The sequence below is a fragment of the Pundamilia nyererei genome, unplaced genomic scaffold (genome assembly GCF_000239375.1).
Source record: "Pundamilia nyererei isolate P.nyererei 1_Seehausen unplaced genomic scaffold, PunNye1.0 scaffold00017, whole genome shotgun sequence".
Lineage (NCBI taxonomy): Eukaryota > Metazoa > Chordata > Actinopteri > Cichliformes > Cichlidae > Pundamilia > Pundamilia nyererei.
This window is the reverse complement of record NW_005187418.1, coordinates 2,623,744-2,644,546: the sequence shown is the minus strand read 5'-3', so window position 1 is coordinate 2,644,546 and position 20,803 is coordinate 2,623,744. Positions and strand designations below refer to the sequence as shown.

At 39.0% G+C, this 20,803-nt stretch overlaps 1 long non-coding RNA gene across 1 annotated transcript; it reads right to left on the bottom strand.

Moving 5' to 3' along the window:
• Nucleotides 1–1,903: 1,903 nt before the first annotated feature.
• LOC102211742 (uncharacterized) lies at nt 1,904–20,741 on the bottom strand. The gene is made up of 5 exons (XR_311522.1): nt 20,674–20,741; nt 20,388–20,520; nt 17,517–17,691; nt 2,566–2,634; nt 1,904–2,306 (listed from the first exon to the last, which is right to left on the bottom strand). It is a non-coding gene; the product is annotated as an uncharacterized LOC102211742 (long non-coding RNA).
• Between the last annotated feature and the right edge of the window lie 62 nt (nt 20,742–20,803).

Genomic DNA, 20,803 nt, shown 5'->3' with positions numbered 1-20,803 from the left:
AGAATTCTTATACACATTTCCCCGCTGCTCTCTGAACCCTCTCCTGTCAGAATATCAATTCCTGTGTTCTCACTCTGTGTGCATTTTCCACAAACATGGAAAATAAGTGTGCGTTTGCGTCACACATCCCTTTTCTGTCTGCGGCACAGTAAACAAATACACAGTCAGTAGTTCCTGGTCTCAGTACAACCACAGGGAAATTGATCTTCCTTGTTTTGACAGGATTATTTGCAAGAAGGCTCTGCGGTGGTTTTCAGCAAGCATACGTACCGAGGTTGTATAATTACGCTGACTTTGAAAACACCGACAAGAAAACAACTTTAAATGCAGAGGAGGATGTAAAAGAAGATACAGGGGAGAAACAAAAGAGACAAAAGGAAACGTGTCTAAACAGAGTCGAGAAGGCTTTTGGGAAAACAATCGAGAGCGAAAGAATGAAAAGACGGAAAGCATGCTGAGAAGATTCTCTGCTAGACTTTCAAAAACAATCTTTTTTCTTTTTTTAAGCACTAAAGGAGTGTGTGTCTGTGCAGTCAGTTGATATTCCTAAACAGTGACGAGCTTTGCTTGTGTTGACAATAAGAGATCCTTTGAGGGAAGGATACATTTGTTTGCATGGTTTTTCATTCAGTGTGCTGCTGTGTGTACAGACCCCAAACCAGCTGATTATTAACCCCACAATGGCATTTAGTTACAAAGCAAAATATTGTTACGCGCTACAACAGCTTTAGCTTTTGAAATGAAGTGTTTGAATGATGTCATTTTCCTGCTTTTACAATGTTTACATGTTTTTTTGCAGCTTTTAAATGTTTTTTTAGGAAAATTCTGTAAAAACTGAAAATTCCTGATTTTTAAAAATGAGTTTAAATGAGAGTTACAGACATGCACCATCACTTCAGTCTAATCACTTCTTGCAGCACAAACCTGTAATGATTATATATAAACTACAGAAACATGAAACCAATAAAGTATCTGCTGTGATGATAAGAAAACGTGGTTTTAAACCAGCTGCAAGATAATAAATTTTTCATGTATTGAGTAAGTCTGGTTGTATGGACTTGTACAGGAACACAAAATCTGCTTACGTCTTGATTTAGGACCTCAGTAAACACTTTTCTAATGAGCTCATGGTCTCAGTTACCGGTTCCAAATTTCATACAAGCAATATGACCATTTTGTAAAGCATGGTCCCATTCAAGGTTAACGTAACAAACCAAAACTAAACTAAAAACTCAAACTAGGCCGTAAAAGATCACTGAAAAAAGGCACATGATATTGTATGATCAAAAGATAAAACTAAAATTTAAAAAAATTGCGGCAACTGTTTTTAATCTTTGTCAATCTGGTCAAATTTAGGATCAAACCAGTTTCTCAAAGCTTTCGTGGATTTGGGATGTCTTCATCGCTGTTTTGTTTTTATGCTGTAATAAATATTTTACCTTCTTAGATGTGTCCATGGAAAATATGACTTTTGCAATATGGTAATTAAAAAACAAAGCACAACAAAACAGAAGAACAATGAAAAGAAAAACTAACAAGATTAAAAAGTTCAAAGTTTTTAATCTTAACCTTAATCTTCAATCCAAACTAGTAAGACACAGGAAAAAAGGGGAAAACCCGAGAACAGTCCAAACGTCACACACAGTTTAATCAATAACTCAAGGAAAAAAAACCAAGAGGAACACCAGGAAATCAAGAAATGCTGAAATGATTGACTATTAAAAACAAGACAATCTGACAAAGAACTGGAGAATGAAACATGCTAGTTGGTGATTAACTGACTGAACACAGGAGCATAACCACGACTAGGAAACAGATGTGAAAGACGATTCTATTGATCAGGAAGGTGACAATTAGTGAAAATTACCAAAGTAAAACTAGAACCAGTGATTACAACAAAACAAAAGAAAAACATGACACAAAATGTGAGTTCACAAACACAGGGGTGCCAAAACAGTGTCTACAACTACGTTTTAAGTACAGTTTTCTGTTTGTATTCATTAAAGGGACTGATGTCTGTGACGCACATTTGAACTAACAGCTCTTTCATGAGTTTCACAGCACATTTTAAAACAAAAGTGCATTAACCGGGCTTCATAATCAGAAACCTGACCTCTAATGCAAGACGAGCAAGTACGTGGAGTACAGGGACATGTATGTTTCACATTTCTTTTCGCATGGCGCTATGACGTCTTGGAGTGCAATTACAGTCATTCATGTGTTGGCACAGAACTGCAAAGCAGTAAAGAACTGCAGCTCTGGAGATAATATTTCAGTCAGCATCTGTCTATAATCAAGATCGCCATCTGAGAGAAAAATTGATACTTTGAATCAACAGCAGGAACAAACATTTCAGAGACTGACAATAGAGAAGCCAGCAGTACAGTTTGTGATTTTCATATTGTACAGCACAGCTTGTGATGCACACACGTGAAGCTACACATACAAATAAAGACATTCATGGCTACTCAGTAATTATCCCGATCCTGCTGAGGAGCGAGTCAGAACGCACAAACAACACTTTAAAGCACAAATTTTCTTGGAAAATCAATCACTTGATAATACCTGCACCTCAGCAAGATGTAAACATGACGGCACGCTTCAGGGAAAAGGTCTAAAGCACCAGCTGGAGCTCTGGAGAGTACAGTAAACACTTCAGATCAATCACTTTTTTCTTTTAGCATTTTCTTTATAAAGTTTTTAAGGAAGTTGAGGCATAACCTAACACGAAAAGGTCTGAATCCCTCTTGGCAAAAAAACCAAAACAACAACAAAAAAAAAACCTTGGAAATCAGCAGCAGAAGCAAGGAGATATTTACAGATTTGTAGAACAGAGAGATCACTTTGGTAAATGTTTTTGAAAGTTGATGGATGAGTTCACACCGTCTGTGACAGCTGGGTTATTTTGATATATTGTCACCGTTGAAGCCAACATGATTTCTTCCCTTTTCTAAGCAAATCAAAGGAATGTTTGATCCAAGCGCAACAATTCATCCAAAAATAAATGTTCTAATATTTCCATTAAACTAAACATTTTTAGCAAAGCTTTAAACAGTTTAAAATTCTTGGGGTCCTGCACCGCCGTGCAGCGTGGGGTTTTTAATCATAAGACCAAGTGATCCAACAGCGCTCGGTGCTGTTCGATGCCCCGTGTTGCACTTTTCAGCCCTGCTGTAATCAGACACTCTGTATGTAACTGGGAGTTATGGCCTACAGGGGGTGGCATCCATAGAGTATGTCAGTAAATGTGTGCTTATGTCTCCATGGCGACACAGTTCATGGCAAACAGAGCGAGAGACAATCAAACGCTGCGGGCTGTGTTATTGTGCTGAGGGTACGAGGGCACAAAATTGCACTGAATTTAAATTGAGCCATTTTTTTATCAGACTTCTGAAGCATCAACAAATTGCCTCTTCGCTATGACTCACTGCACCAGTGTGAATTCATGTGCACCTATTATAGCAGTAATGTTTAGCCTTGGCTTTACGCAATAGTTATCAGCTGTATTAGCACTGCAATTCAAAAAGAGGAGGAACATTTATCCATAGCAATAATAGAAGACATGAGGACAGATCCCCGCTAGTTCAGTGGAGATGAATGTATTTGATTTGCACTGCTGTTAATACTGTTAATACATTTTTATACGTTGTCTTGGTTACACTGGATTGTCCACAGTAGGGCTGAGAATCAAAGAGTAACTCAATGCAGTACTGTCCCATTATGATGCTATTACAATATCCTGCAAGCCAATCATCTCTGATGTACAACTGCACAACTGCACAGTTGCACAATATCTGTGCGACTGTAAAATAGGCAAAAAGAAGGAATTATGTATTAACAGCTCTGCAGTATTGGTGTCTGTGTGTAATATTACTCATTACTGATTTCAGTAAAGTAGTAGTTTTTGTTCCCCGCCGATCCAGTATTTCTCATTGTCAATTCCTTCTTTTTCACAACAACTTCAATTTAATCTTCCTAAGCATTTATTTAATTACTACAACCATGAGGAGTCATAAAGGAGTCACTCTGCTAGGATAAAATGCCCGGGAATCGGATTAGGGCACCTGCCTGCTTTAAGAAAATATCAATATTTGGCGCCCGGGTATTGATGCTGTTATTGCAAGAGGAAATGATGCAATATTGATATTTGGTCCAATATTGCCCTTGTTTCCATTGGGATTGTTGGTTTAACAGTAAGTAGCAACAGCTTTGGAGACAATATTTCAGTCAGCATCTCTCTGTAATCAAAACCCCGGACAGACAAAAAGCGATGCTGTGAATCAGAAGCAGGAACAAAGATTTCAAAGCCTGATGTCGACGCCAGCAGCACTGTTTGTTTGGGATGTTTATATTATACGCGGCACAGTTTGCTTTTGTGATGCAGCCATGTGAAGCTACACATACAAATAAGTTTAGCAGCTTGTCCTTATTTCACCGTGTCGTTTCAGGTAATTTAACTTCCTCATTTTCTTCTTGCGCGTTTCTTTTTTTTTTTTTCACCCCACCTTTGCACTTTACCTTGATTATTTGCCAAGTGCCATCATGGCACGTCATGAAGTGGTGACCATGGTCAGAGAAACATTTGGGGAATCTATTTAGTGTATCTCTGTGATTGAAAGAATATAAACTTTGTTTGTTGTAACATTACTTCTTAGCAATAAATCTCATACCATCGTAAAGCTTTATATATCATATACCTTTAATTGATCACCTCATTCCTTTATTGTGAGTAACAAGGGAAAGTCTTAATATACACATTTTAATGTAAACAAGAATGTAATTATTGCAGTACCACTCCAGTCAAAAGGCAATTTACAATAGAAATGCATTTTATTCTTCATCAAACCCTAAGTACTAATTTAGCCATCTGTTGATTTCCATTTCCTTTTACCTTATGTTTTCTATTCTACCCTTAATATGAGATTTTATTGTTTTTAGCCTCATTTTGAGAAATAAAACTGTATCCACCTCTATTGTCAGATGCAGACATCTCTGATCATCAAAAACAATAAATACATGGAAAATAATTTAAAACATAAGCTCATTCTGCATGCATGTGACAGTGAAATCAACAAATATCACATCAACCAAACAGTCCTTGAAACCCAGAGAACATTTTGGGTTGCATCCTACCACTTTTAACTTCGCATTTTTTCAATCTGCTATAGAAGCTCCTTCATCACCTCTGCTTTTGTTCTTGCAGTCTTCTGCATTCTAATGTTCCTACTTGAACAAACATAAAGCCTCAGCAATTCCTATCATCACCTTCCTTCTTCTGCCAACCCGAGTGTCGTATAATGCATGGTCTCAGTGCATGAGCATGTGACTGACAAGTGGGAAGAAAGTATGATAACACACAATCATGAGTATGGATGTTTGTGTAATTTCTGTATATCTACACCATGTGTGTGTCTGTGTGTAGGTTTGTGTGTGAGCACAGAGACATGTTCAATACTTGTTTGCCTCTGCAATGCGTCAGGAACCCACATGCAAGCCCGGCTCCTGGCAGCACTTACAAGGCTTGTATGTTCTGCAAAACTGTGCCTCAAACACATGGCAGCCCTGTGCCTGGGAGCTGGCAACAATCTAATTCCCAATACTTTTGCCCATGCAAGCGCGTGTGTTTGTGTTAAAGAGAGACAGAGAGGGTTATTGTGTACTATTGGCAAATCCCTTTACTTTGTAGCTGTGATGAGTATATATGTATATACAGATCTGTGCCGTGGAACACAAACAGATGTCTTCTCTGCTAGAAGGTGGTGCGGTAGCCTCAGCATTAAAACCACTGGCAGGTCATTATATTGCGCAGCGCATTGTTCAGCTGGGAAACCTTGTTTGTTGGTATTTACTCAAGTGTAATTATGACAATTATGAAAATACATTTGGAGTTTTGTGCACTATTGCTTTGTATTATACTTATACACTTAGAACAAGCCTAAACATTATTTTTCAACAAAGCTCCCCCAATGGCAGCAGTTTCCCATAGTAGAACAACCTGCTCATGGCATCAGATCCCAAAGCACTGATCCAGCCTTCAAACTAGCAAGTCTAAATCCAATCCAGCATGTGTTTGTTGTGCCAGGGACAATCCAATACAGGGAAATCCCAGCCCAAAGCACGCACCCAAAGGATCCTCTGCCAACATCACACTGCCCTGGACACTGCCAGACAGCTCCTCTCCATGTCCCAGCTACTAAGAGCTGTTTTGGCATCACAACGAGACATAAAAACAATATTAGGGATTTTGCCTTTAATGTTAAGTACTGGTTTATGCATTTGTTCTATAAAAAAAAAAATCATATCAACATGTGCAGCCATGCTAAAATAGTGATATTTAAAAGTTATGTTTCGATGTTTACCAGTGAATAACAGCCCAGCGTTCAATGATTAGAGTTAATGGAAACCACAATAATTCTGGTGGGAACAGTAGATTTGCTCAAACACTTCTGAAAGGGGATGGGGTGACCACTTCTGAGGACCAAAAATGTTTGCCCAAACTCTACGGCAATCTAATTTTTGTTGAGATACTTCAGTCCAGACTAAAGATGGTGACCAACCTACAGGCTGAGACACTGTGTCAGCAATGCTACAGTCACACTGGAGAAAGCTGTGGGTGGAGACCGGAGCACAACCAAAATTACAGTGGCCATGTGCAATGAATTGTGATCTTGTTGCTTTTTCAATGGTTGCTGAAATTGAATAGTGTAAATGACCCACGGCAAACCCGATGATATTTACATGCTTTGCAGTATAATCTTTCTTAACACTCACGGTTGCTGTGCACAATCACACAGCTGCAGCTTTTCAGCTCAGCCAAACACTCCAACAACAACCGACAGGACCTAGGGCAGACTCTTTATGCCGTTGAGGTATGATTGCGGATGCCGCTCAGGTGCGTCCGCCTCCCCTGCAGCAGCACCGCAGACCACGCCCTTCAAGCTGGCAATTAGATGCAATCTGTTTGTGAGAATGTGATGACTGAATGTAGTAACTTGGCACAAATCTCAGATTTGTTTCCTTCTACATTTACAGTGCTCAGCCAAAGCACTCACAGATCTTACACAGAAAAGTCCCCCACAAATAGTGACGTAGCTTCAGCACGATGACGATCTAGCTGCAAAATGGCACAGGTGCTCAGCAGCTTTGGTTTTATATAGAAATATTACCAACAAGCTCACAAGTCCAATCATGTTGGACATGAGATTTTATAATCGGAATAACTGCAATCGTAGCACAAGCTAAACAAAATGCCATGACTTCACAGCATAACACAACATTTTGTGACTTCCTGATAATACAGAAACAAATGGCTGTGTAAAGGCGATGTCTATGGCAGCTAGCACAGAATAATAAATGCACGTCTTAAACTCCCTGTGGTGCGTTTATGTATTCATAGCACACACGGTAGCACAGACATACACACAGTCTACGTCACTCGTTATTCACACTAACACTCCCTTACACAGGGTTGCCGGCTGCTCGGATTTGACAGCAGAGGATCAAAGTGCTTCTCCATCAGCGTCTCTTTGAGGAAGGCGCTGCAGGTGCAGAGGATTTACCACAGAGAAAAGACCGATAAGTCCTCCCTGATATTCATAGTGCAAAATGAACAAAATGAGTACATGTCCTTCAAAGAAGACTTCCTGCATCCATGTTCACAGCAGCCTGGAAATTAATCATAAAAAATCCTCCCATTTTAGTCCTAAACTGGCCTGGTGCTCATGTTTATGCACTACAGGTCAGTCCGCTCACCTCACAAACACAAATCTCATTATGCAAAGTACTTTTTTTTTCTGAGGATAGCCAAGAACTTGACGAACCAATCCGGTTGTTCAGTGATGACGCGACGAATCCTACTTCCGGGTCTAAAGTAGTCTGCGTTTAATATGGCTTTTGTGTTGTTAACATGTTTAATGTTATGTATTTTCTTATATTTAATCTCAAAAAGCTCCTAAAACAGTCAGTGATCACTGTTGACCTCCCTCGGCTTTTATTACCGCTAATCATTTATTTAAGCTCAGTTTTTAAAACCTTAGGATGTAACAACAGCCCAGCCCATGCAGCAGTATATGAATGACTGACCTCGTATTGTGGATGGATTATCTCAGTTGTTCTCTGGCTCAAGTTTGGTCCTTTTACAGCATCCTGCCATGCGATTACATTTGTTCCTGACCACCGAAAACACTCATGTTAACTTTTATCGAGTGGAAAAAAAGTTAGCTTGTTTATATTATGCTAACATAGCTGTGTCGCTAGCGGTCACGTAGCACATCATTATATACCAGCTAGCCAAACTTCAGTGACCCTACAAACGTCACTGCTGTTTCGTTTTCTGTCTTCATATATGTTGGAAGTGATAACAGAGCTGTACGTTTTAATTTGTTTCCAAAACCCGCAGTCAGGACATGCTATATTGTATTTAGATAGAAGCTAGCAAGCTAACTTCCTGCTAACTTCTAACTCCGTTAAATGTCATAAATGTCCGTTTTCATGGATGCCTGGATGTTAAACTCAATTGTTACACCTGGTAGAGCAGAACGCTGATCATTTTATTAAAGATGAAAGACTTTAGACAGTTTTTCAACTCTCAGTAATGCCATAGTGATCGTTTGATATATGGACCTGCAGCGGAGTTTAGACCCAGACACGGCTAGTGACGTCAGACTGAACAACCGGATACGAAAAACAAAAAAACCCAAAACATGCTAAATAATGGTTACAAGCTTAGTATAATGAATTTTAAATGACCTTAAAAAGGAATGCAGTAAAACTGTGCTTGTGGTAAGAAATGTGGTAACTAAAGTGAATATAAAAGCCTTTAGATATTCCTGAAATATAACAGACTATTTTGAAAAATATGTTCAATTCCTATAACTTTCCTTTAAAAAAAAACAAATGTCAAATTCCACTATAGCCAATGTCTATTTGCAGACAAATCAGTGGTTTCCATGCAAACTATGGATGACAACATCCCCCTGCAGGGGACCAAAGAAATCACAAAGAAGTTTTTGATGGGACACCTCTCCGATTTCATCCAGCAGCACCCAGAAACCAGCTGGGGAAGACACATTTTTCCCAGTGACCGGAAGTTCACTGTTCATATACCACACAGGAATATGCTCATCACACATCGCATTGAAGCTGACTGTTAGCAGTCGTTTCAGTAGAGAAAAGTTCCCTTGCTCACTCTGGGAGGGTTAGTGGAAAAGTACGAGCAGTCATCGAGCAAAAACGGGAGCGGGAAGCATGTAAATATAATAATAACCACTTCAGCCAAGAAGAGTGCCTGACGAGCCCAGTTGTAAGTAAGCTATTAAGACTCGACTGTACACTGTGTTCGTGTTTTCCTCCGAAAACATTAAGTTCGGTTGGAGCAGCCTTTCGACGCCTCTCTCTGTCTCTCGCAAGCAAAGTTGACCCGCACAACAAAGTAAAGCTATTTTTCCGACACGGACCCCGCCGTATTAGTCAGAGGTCCCTTTACTACTGTTCGGAGCTGCGGACCTTCAGTAATAGTAATAAATCACACAGCAATAGTACATTCACGTAGTTGTAAAAAGCATGATAATATATTAAGTAATCCAAAGTATTCAGAATACGTTACTGTCATTGAGTAACGTAACGGAATACGTTACAGAATACATTTTGGGGCATGTATTCTGTAATCTGTAATGGAATACATTTTAAAAGTAACCTTCCCAACACTGTTCATCACCAAACCAATTTTCATTTGTGCTAGCATGACAAAACCCTCTAGTGTTTTCCTTACCATCATTTTAAATACTTCAACCTTTGAGAAGTGGAAGGAGATTTTGCAAAAACATCTGTTGTGTCGTCTCAGCATCAAATTAAACTTCTTTTAAAACTCTCTCTTCACAAAAACACAAGTAACCAGCACAGCAAGAATGCTGCAACATAAGTGGATTTCTGTAAGTAACAATGAAGCTGTTACTACCTCACAGCGAGCCCCCAGGCTGAGGGCTCCTACTGGCTCGATGAGTGTCTAAGGCCTAGGACTTCAACATATGAGCCCTGAGTGAGACGAGCTTATGTTAAAGTGGACTTTATTGGATCTAAAAGTATCTTTCTGGTGCTGAAAGTTCTGTTCCTCATTAGGTAAAAAAGTATAATGCATGTATCAGTCCTTCAATCTGTGAATCACTGAAGAGGATCAAATCAGAACCTGGCCCGTGCTGAATTTTTTGGGCCAATACATTTTCTTTCCAGGAATAAAAATACAGATACAGCCAAAATTTGGAGCCAGTGAGATAAAATTTTGCACACATGTTTTAAGAATCTGTCACACAAATGTAAACAACTTTCTGGCATCAGTGAGGGATTACATGTAGAGATATAAAACAATAAAACTGATTTAACCCTCAGAACAACTTTGGGAAGAGCCCCAAGATAATAAAATCATGCCCAAAAAATTGAAATGGCAGAGGGATGCCAGACCAAACACAGACTTGATTTAATGTTGTTCTTTTAACTCGACTTTATATTAAGTTAACGTATAATTAAAAACTACTCAACGAAAGCAATCTCAGTTTAGGTTTTGTGCCTCAGAGTTTTTCCAGCTACTCTCTGGTTTCAGATTTTTGAGACCCAATCAAACCAGCACTGATTTCCACACAAAATCCATTTATTTCACAAAAAAAACACGAACGCTTTAGAATAAAAGGCTTCCATCTTTTCTGTAAAGGAGAGTTGAAACATTTTGCCATTCATTTTACTAGCATGCTAATCTATTTTACTATTGGGATTTTTACGCATTTTAAGATACTTTATTATAGACAGATACAAACCATCTACTATGTTACAAATTCAAACTTAAAGCTATTAGATTTCTTGTCATGCTGCGAATCACAGATGCCATGCAGCCCATCTATGACCTGAAGCCAAAACAAACACAGGCTGTTCTGCTCCATCATTAAGTTTACTGTGCACCCATTTCTCTACAGATGCCTCTGATTGCACTCAAGCTTGAGAAAACAAGACTCGAGAAGCAGTGGAGGAAACACTGTAGAGGTAAAATGTGAGCTTTAATTTCTGAGGCGTGTTGCTGCCAAATCAAAATTTCTTTGTTGTTGGGATGTGTTTCTTTGTTTAGGTCTCAGTGGTTCCAGCTGAGACCTAATTTATTACCATCAGATACACCATTCACACTTTGGGGTAGGGGGAACATACAGCAGGAATTCTACAGCACAGTCGGAGGGCGAAGTATCAGCTTCTAATCTGATTGTGTCCATATTTTCACACGATTGTCATTTGCATCGGTTATTAACAAACCAGAGTGAGCGGACTAATCAAAGTGCTGCACCCATGAAATCCTCGTTTGCTTGCATGCATGTGCAGGCCGTAATTCACATTCAAAACCACAAGAAAATAAAAGCAGCGTAGAGAACATACAGGCTTTACTGACGTGACAATTTGGCCTCCGCAGACTGCCAGGAAAATAAAAAAGATCAGAGATTCAAAGCAGACAGGGAGCCCAGAGTGCCAGCAGGTCATGCCTGTGCACAGTGTGATGCAGTCAGGCCCGTTGTGCACATCTAATCTTCTTTTGCTCGCTCATGCGTTTGCCTTTTTTTTTCTTTTCTTACTCCATGCCGTCCTCTTTTTTACCTTTTCTTGGACTAAAAAGTTTTGTTTTCCAAAAAGATAAATTGTGTTCTACTGTAAATCGATATAGAATAAAATACAATATTTCTGATTGAATTATAGTAGAATGACAACAAAAAACTTCAGAAATACTAAAATATGGTTGGGAAAATAAACTGAATTTTAAGAATGTGAACACTATGGATATAGTGTAATTGAAACTTTAAACTAATAATGAAAAACAGAAGCATTTGTCCATTTCTTTTTCCATTTTGCCACAAAATCTGGTGGCAGTGGCAAGAGAGAAGCAAGATGTTAATTTTCTTCAGCATCATCTCTGGTTCCTCCCACAGGACCTTGAATGCTCCTCGGCAGATGATCTATATAATGTCCCCAGTGAACTGAGATTCTACTCTGCGTTTTCCTCCAACTGGTTGTGCCAGGATGACCTCAATGGAGAAATCCTGGAGGCATCCTAATCCAATGCTCAAACCACATCATGAACCCCCAAAAGGTTGATTCTGTTCATGTGGACGCAGCTTTTTTAGTGGGAGAAACGTTTCGTCACTCATCCAAGGGACTTCTTCAGTCTCACCTGACTGCAGGTTTCCCCAACCTTATAAAATGCTGAAGAAGTGCCTTGGATGAGTGACGAAACGTTTCTCCCACTGATAACGCTGCGTCCACATGAACAGAATCAACGTTTTGGGATTTACTTACCTGGATGATTGAGCATGCATCAAGACACATCATGAACCTTTAGCCATGAAGCAGCTACTATACTCAAGCTCCTTCCAAAGCTCCTCAGACTTTGAGGAGCTGACTGCAAACTGCCCCAGTGTAAATTAAAGGTCATGTTTCGGTTTTAATGAAGCCAACAGAACCACATCATCTGCACAAATTAGACGCAACTCTGAGAGTGCCAAAACCAACACCTTTCTCCCCCGGCTATGCCTTGAGATTTGGGGGGTAGAAGCATACTCACTGGGATGATACTCTATGTATTTTGATGTATGCCAAAATATACACGGCTGGAGGGTAATAAAGCAATGTTCTGTGGTTAGTCTTTTAGAAGAACGCTTTTGGGGGACGCAATGAGGTTCACCAAAGTAGACACTTTGAGATCCTGTGTAATGTCTATCAAAGACAGGCTGGGCAAACCCTAAGTTTGTCTGTTTTTTGGTAATCCAGTAAGTCTAATTACTGGAAAAATATGCACTGATTTAAAATACGATAAAAAGGAAAGTGTAAATAATTTAAGTAGTCCTAAACAAGATTTTCCAACTCTGTCTTTCCATTATAGATAAACCTGCACATACAGTGTGACGCAAACGCTTCTGATATCTCAGACGCCGGCGCCTGGCACAGCTTCTATTCTAAGACGTAACCCTACAGCATCCCACTGCATCTACACCTCCAATGAAAAGTCAGTCAGCCAAAGGCAAAAACAAGCCTTATTCTCCCCTAACACATACTGTAAATTAACCTCCCTCACATCTTTCCATTCCTCTCTGTCAGCAGCTCTCCCCTGCAATGCAGACAATTTTGAAGGCTAGCACTGATGCACTGGAGCAGGTCCAGTAAGTGATTAGGGGAGTGAGTGAGAGTACTAGGATGGCTAATGTCCAACTGTAAATTATCTTGAAGAGACAGATAGTGAGAGAGAGAAACAAACAAGGAGGAGAGAGGGTCAAACAAAGACGAAAGGATAAAAGCGTGTGGTTATGGTAGAAGCAGTCACAAAGAGTTATCTACTGTAGATTAGTGTGGAAAAAGTATCAAGTATTGAAGTAGGGCTCAGAGACTTGTGGCGCCGCAGTTTTCATTCAGCAAGAACAATGCTACTGATAAATAAAATGCTAAATAGCAAATGATAAGCTTGTAACAATCAAATGGTGATCCATTAGACTTCAAATAAGTCTTATCTGTAGGACTAAAGCTTAAAGAATTGCAGATATTGACTAAATGAAATTAATTTATTGCACCAAAACTGGAGGATGGGGTGTTAGTAGAAAAGTGAGATAATTCATTTTATTACATCATAGTTAACTGAATTTTTCACAGTATTTGTATGTTTTATAGAACAAATAACTAATTAGTTAATGTCAAAAAAGGTAGTTACTGACAGCCCAAAGGATAAAAGCCTTGTGTCTCTGTCACACCAGAGTAAAAAACAAAGGATGGAAACCCCCTTGCAAAAAAAAAAAAAATCAATGGTTGCCTGGTAATTCTATTGAATTTATTGCTGGTCGAAATCAATTGCAAGCAGTAGCAGTAACCAGCTGCTCATCCAGAGGTTGTGAGTGTTGCACCCTCAACCTCTGGGCAGCTGGGTTGCATAGTGGGAAGCAACCAGCTCCCAAACAACTGCAATAGAACTGACTGGGATCACAGTTAATAATTGCAATCTAATTTATGAATGCATAAAGATTGCCAAACACTCAGCAGTCAGTCTGCACCAAGAACTGTAAATCATCTCTAATCCACCTCTACTCACCTTTTTTTGCTAAATGTATATTCTGATCTGCTATGTGGTACAGTAACTAACTATGTCACTATTATGAGTATCAATATATCAATGAGGTTCTGCCTGGATTCTGTAAGTGAGTAGTGTTTACTATGAATTTCTGTGTGTAGAAACAGATTAGCAATTTTCACAAAAGTAACAATCACCATATTATCGCAATTCGATTTCATGTAATTGCCAAGTGGACCCCAGGCAATCACAAACCGATAGCAGACTGATTCTTGAAGACTTTGAAGATGGTTGGTCCCTATTTTTAAAGCAGCAATTTCAAAGGCAACAAGACTGCAGGTTCATTGCAAATGGTCACAGTAATTTTTGTTGTGCTGAGGTCTCCAACCACTATTTTCCTAGTGTAAGGATATCATAATAAAATGTTGACATTATGAGTTTTCTTTCTTTTTTTTAAAGTTTTTGTTGTTTATCAAAACTGAGACAGACAAAGCTAATATCAGCTGGTCCAAAATTATATTTCTATGGAGCTGGTGCTCCCCATTAATTAAAAACAGCATCACACTCTTCATCCTTCACCTTCAATAACTGGGTTTTGTTCAAGAAACAACACACTGGTATTTGCAGCTGGCTTATATTAGTTTTCTTGGCACTATGAGGTTTATGGATGATTCTTCAAAGCTTCACTGACCTGCAGTCCCACACAGAAGCCTTGTGTTTTTATTGCATATCACAAAGTGACACATGTCAGACATCATTGTCTGCTTTTGACTACTAATGTTCCTCCATTGCACACACTTTTATGTGAATAAAAGCAGAGAGGAGGAATCACAGAAAAACTGGAAGACAGTTTAAAAGGGGACAGAGATAGCTCAGTAGGTAGAGTGGTGGCCCCATAATCGGAGGTCAGGTGTTCGAATCCACTGAACAGCCTCTCTGAGCGAGGTACCGTCCCTACACACGGGTGCCCAATGGCTGCCCACTGCTTCACTGAGTGAACGGGTTAAATCAGGGGTGGGCAACTCCAGGCCTCGAGGACCGGTGTCCCTGCAGGTTTTAGATGTGTCCTTGATCCATCACAGCTGATTTAAATGGCTAAATTAGCTCTTCAACATGTCCTGAAGTTCTCCAGAGGGCTGGTAACGAACTAATCATGTGATTCAGGTGTGTTGACCCAGGGTGAGATCTAAAACCCGCAGGACACCAGCCCTCGAGGCCTGGAATTGCCCACCCCTGGGTTAAATGCAGAGAAGAATTTCCCTACAGGGATCAATAAAGTATACATTATTATTATTATTATTAAAATACAATTGTAAATGGGTTTTTTGGACATTTTCATTTGACTAATCTTGAAGAAGGCGTGCTATGAAAGTAAACTATATCCTGATATGAAACTGGTTCTTTGCATGTAAAAGAAAGAAAGAAAGAAAGAAACCTTTTTAGCATATTAGAATAAAATTTGAAGTAAGAAAATATTTTATAAGAACCAAACTCCAGCCAGTTTACTTTTTCTCAAGAGCAGATGCTACATGTAAACTTTGTGAGAGGACAAAGGACAGAAAAGCATCAACCAGCTGGTCAACCTGTGGACGACTTGTTGGTTTCCTCTACTGCTTGCAATTGATTTCTACCAGCGAAAAAAAATTCAATGCAATTACCAGGCAACCATTGATTTTTTTTGGCTTTGTATTCAAAGTCAGATATCATCATGGTCTTTGAATACTTAAAACATATGCAAGCATTCTCTTATAATATAAACCTTTTCCTTTGCTTTTTACATTTGAAGTGAAGCTTTGTAAAATAGCTCTGCAGTATATCTCAGAGTGGACCAGTGTATAAAAAATATATGCCTGCAGGCTGGCTTTCAGCTCTGATTGTGAAAAATCTGGTTTTGTCTGTCAGTCTTTTATGGCAGACAGCTCTACATGCGACCTGTGAACCATGCTGTGGTGAATGAGTACAATCAGAGACCAAAGTACGTTAAAATGGGACACAAAGAAAGCTAATTGATATAAGGCATTATATGGTGCCTGCATTGTATTCTTAAGCTGTCACTCTTCAGCAACAAAATGGACTTTAAAAACTAACATTTTTAAAAATGCAGCACACACCTGCAGAGTCTGATGAATGTGAAATCACCCACAATCATTTTTTTTCCTTTCTAAGCCTGAACACTTGTGGCTCCTGAGGTCATATCATGGAGGTGCTATTATGTCTGCTATAAATGTCACCTTACATGATGTCCTGCTCTGGAAAACGACCGAGGTCATTGCAAAGATTCTCTCATCTTATTTTCCTATAATTCAGCAAAGCATCTTCATATGTGTCCAGGCTTTAAGTGGCAACAACTCCCATGTACTTTGCATTGGTGACCATCGGCCCATTAACTGTTCTCACCATAAAAGGCCGATTTGGATTTATGTCACTTAAGAGCAAACATCTGGTGTAAGCTCAAGAAACTACAAGCGTCTTTATTCCCATCTGTCCATTTTGTACCAGTGGTATGTAAGTAATGTATGTGAACTTCACCACTGTGCTGGTGCGTGTCCCTTTTGGGGGGGGGGGATCTCAGTAGCTGTTTAGTGTTTAGTGGTAATTGAGAGGCTAAGTGGCTGAGTACATCCTGCCAAATCAGCAAAAGTACAGGAAGGAGGTCTGGCTCCAGGGGCCAGTGGCTATAATTCCCCCTTCTACTTATTAAATATTAAACATCCATCTATATTATTGTCAACTGAAGGCAAAAAATGTGGCCAAATTACAGGAACAGACGAAAGCTCAGTTCCAGTTTTACACTGATAGAGTCCATCAATCCACTATGAAAGATCTAAAAGCTCTCCACCCCTGGTATCTAAACCTATTTAAAAAAAAAAAAAAAAGGTAAGCTGTAAATTTCTGGGCCAAAAGCCATAACTATTATTAAATTAGCCAGTGCACCGCTCATTGCTATGTTCTTGCACAGCTCTGGAGCACTTTCGGTGCTGCTTCTATTTTTAGCTCATCATGGTCCTCAAATGTGCTCAAAGAGAAATGCCAACAGTCTTAAAGTTACCCAACTTTAGTGTTATCACAGCTGATAAGTCCATATTCTCAGAGTGTGCATATACTGTAAGCTGGATCCTGTATAGTGAAATCTAACAGATGATCTGGGAGAATTTCTGGGAATGTTGGCCCATTTCCAGACAGAGAAGTCTGCTCTAAAGTCCAGCCATGATGTGCTTTACGCACCTTTGACACTTTGCAGTCCACATGAAGTTCTAAGGTCGGTGGTGACTGGCACTGGAGGAAGTTGGACATTATACATAATTTTAATGTGGGCTACTATTTCATGACTGAGTTGCTATCATTCCCAATTACTTCCACTTTGTTATAATACCACTAACTATTGACTGTGGAATTTCACGACTGAACTTGTTGCATAGGTGGCGTCCTATCACAATACCTTGCTGGAGTTCACTGAGCTCCAGAGAGAGATGCATTCATGTCTGTAGAAGCAGTCTCCATGCCCAGTGCTGAGTTTTATACATAACCTGTGGTTATGGAAGTGACTGGAACTCTTGAGTTCAATGGTCCGGATGGGTGAATATTGCTGGGAACACAGTGTACCTAGGTCTTTCCTAAAAAAAGAAATAAAAAAGGGAATAAGTAAAGGAGAAGTAAACCACTGAGACATGGCTTAGTGACTCATTTACATGAATTAACATCTTGTGAAGAAAAAATAAATAAACATCAACAAGATTTTATCTTAAACAGCTTACTGAGGTAGAAACAAAAGTCGCATCTTCTATGCAATATGGAAGGATTATATCACAGTTATAACATTAACTGCTTATTTTATATTACATGTAAACTGTATCGACTCATGACACCAGGAGCATGTATCCTTTCTGTTCCCTTATAGTTTGTAGACATAGTTTTTTTTAATTTAATTTGTTTGTTTCTTATGAATATCACATGAAAATGAATGAAATCCAGTTGCTCAGTGTGCTCATGTCTGCTGATCTATACTCATGTAGTGCATCATTTATGTCCACCTACTGACTCTGAAATTCTGCATGTAAAGGTCAGTTGGATAATTCCTTAGATTCCTGAAAACAAGAGATTAAATACCAAAAAATATTGATTCTATTGAAAATATTTAACATTAAATATTGTAAAATCATCTTTAAAAGAGCATATCTTCAATTATTTAATTTAATTTAATAAAAAAAAAAAAGAAAAACAGACATATTTGCATGAGGGAAAATGTCAGCAGATCAGAAATGAAATGCCAGACCATTTTCATTAACTTTTGTCCCCATTTTGCTGCTCAGGTTGACCTTCAGCAGGTCGTCTTGACATGTCTGCACGCCTAAATGCACTGAGTTGCTGGCTGATTAGATATTTGTGTTAATGTGTAGTTGAATCTGATTATAGTGTCCAGCAAATTCAAGTTTTTTTAGATGATTTCTTATGTATAACTTGTGTAAACGATGCATTAAATGTAAATGAGTTGAAGGTAGAGCCTGACTGATTTATTCACAGACTGATATTAATGGGTGATTATTAGCTACATGGAGATGAAGCCATAACTGCATCTATAACAACAAAACAATAAAAAAAGAGACAGTAGAAACATCCTTCAACCAGTCGGCATAAATGAGTAAACAAATAACTGAACAAATTTCAGGGAAATCTGTTTAAGTTTCATGTGTCTGAAAGAAAAAAATATCAGCAGATAAAGAAAATGATGGATTTTGAAATGACCAAACATCGCTACGTGTATCAGTCTTAAGCAATTTTAATCAGTTGGGCTTTGCTTAGAGGATCATTGTGGATTACAACGGAGAGCAGTGCATGTTGGCTTACATCTGTTTCCAATAAAGTGCTACCTTTATTCAGCACCAATGCTGAAATTGGATGGAGAAACAAACCAAGCGCTGTGCTGATTCACTTTTCATTATTCAATCTTATCATTAAGACTTTTGGTTTTTTTGGAAGATTTACAAGATTTCTACAACTTTAAGGCTCTAAAAATGTTTTAAAAACTTAATAGCTATAAATAAATTGAGCTAATAAATAGCTATACCCTTTTCCACTATCATGTAATTATTTCCACTTTCTTTCTTGTATTAACTCTTTTTCGACCTTGAGGACTTTTAGGTGGGTCAGTCTGTTCGATTGAACCGCCTGTCTATATAAGTACTTTCTTTTGGATGCTATACTATCTGCTTTCACAGGACAGACTGTCTTTATCTAGGCCCCTTCCAAGGGCCTCAGCTAATCTGAGCATCTTAAAAATCTTATGTGACATCTCCTACACTTTGTCTTCTTGCATGATCACAAAATTAAACAGCTTCACTGCCATTACAGACAATTTTGCTAATGCTCTCCAGATGAGCAGCAAAACATTAGAGAGCGAGAGAGAGAAAGCTACAAGGAAGAAAGCAGCTGTAAAAAGAAAACTGGAGACACAATCTTCCATTTATGTCCAACACTAACATTGTCTAACTGCTCCTCACTATTGTTATTACACGGTACAGTAAAGAGTCTCAGTGAATCTAATGCCAGCTGCATTCTCACAGAGGCAAAGTAACTATCACGAAATAATTGCACCATTTATTTGCCATGTCAACAAACAAAGGGCAACACGTTGCATTGTGGGAACCTGGCAACTGTTCTCTTTGCTCTGGGCTTGTTGTGTGACTGAATAAATATGATAAGAAAAGGTACAAACGAGAAGCGCTGAATTTTTTTTTTTTTTTGTGAGGCAATATTTAAAAGGTTGAACAGATATGATATAAAAATATACAAATTAATACATGCTCTGTATTCATTATCATTATCGTGTGGAGAAATGTCTATACATTTACACAGTAGTGGCTGAATCATTATTTACTGTTCCAAGGCTACAACATGGGAGGTATACAGTTAAGCCTTGTACTGATATTTGGGTTTTTTCAGCTCATTGTTTAGTTTTAAATACTTGTCATCTGTGTTCAGCTCCCCAAATAGGCGTGGCTTCTCCAGGCTCAGGCTAGCACACCTGTGTCTCATTATCATTTATCCTCAGCATTTAACTCCGGCTCACCAGTCTCATTAGAGTTGCTCAGACTGTTTTGTATCTTGTTACCTTTTCTAAAGATATAAACATAGCTAAACCTCCCTTGTTCTGCCTCACCAGCATGTATGTGCCATTTGTTGTTCACCTACTGGATGAAACACAGCTCCAAAAATAAAGAATAACTGGTTAATCTAAGCCTTGAAGCCTCTGGGGACCTTAGTTCATTGTATTCAAGACTGGAAGAAATGAAGATTGCAAACTTTTACGAACCTCTGTAATTATGAGCCACAGCCGGTCTACCTCCTGTAGAGTGCGCGATAGACTAATTGGGAGGTCCATGGCTCAATCCCTGGCTCCTCCAACTTGCATGTTGAAAGCCAATATACTGAACACTGGGGTGCATCTGTTTGAGTGTGTGAACGTTGGGTTAAAAGTGCTCCGGCATAGAAAAAAGCATGTATGAATTGGTGAACAAGTGTGTGTAGATGAGGCTTGTAGTGAGAAAGCAGTCGGAGTAGAAAAACGCTCTGTAAGTACTAATCCATGCAATACTCACCTTGTGTTTCAATAAACCTGTTGAACCTTTAGCTCAGGGGTCCCCAATCCCAATCCACGAGGGCCGGTGTCCCTGCAGGTTTTAGATATGTCCTTGATCCATCACAGCTGATTTAAATGGATAAATTACC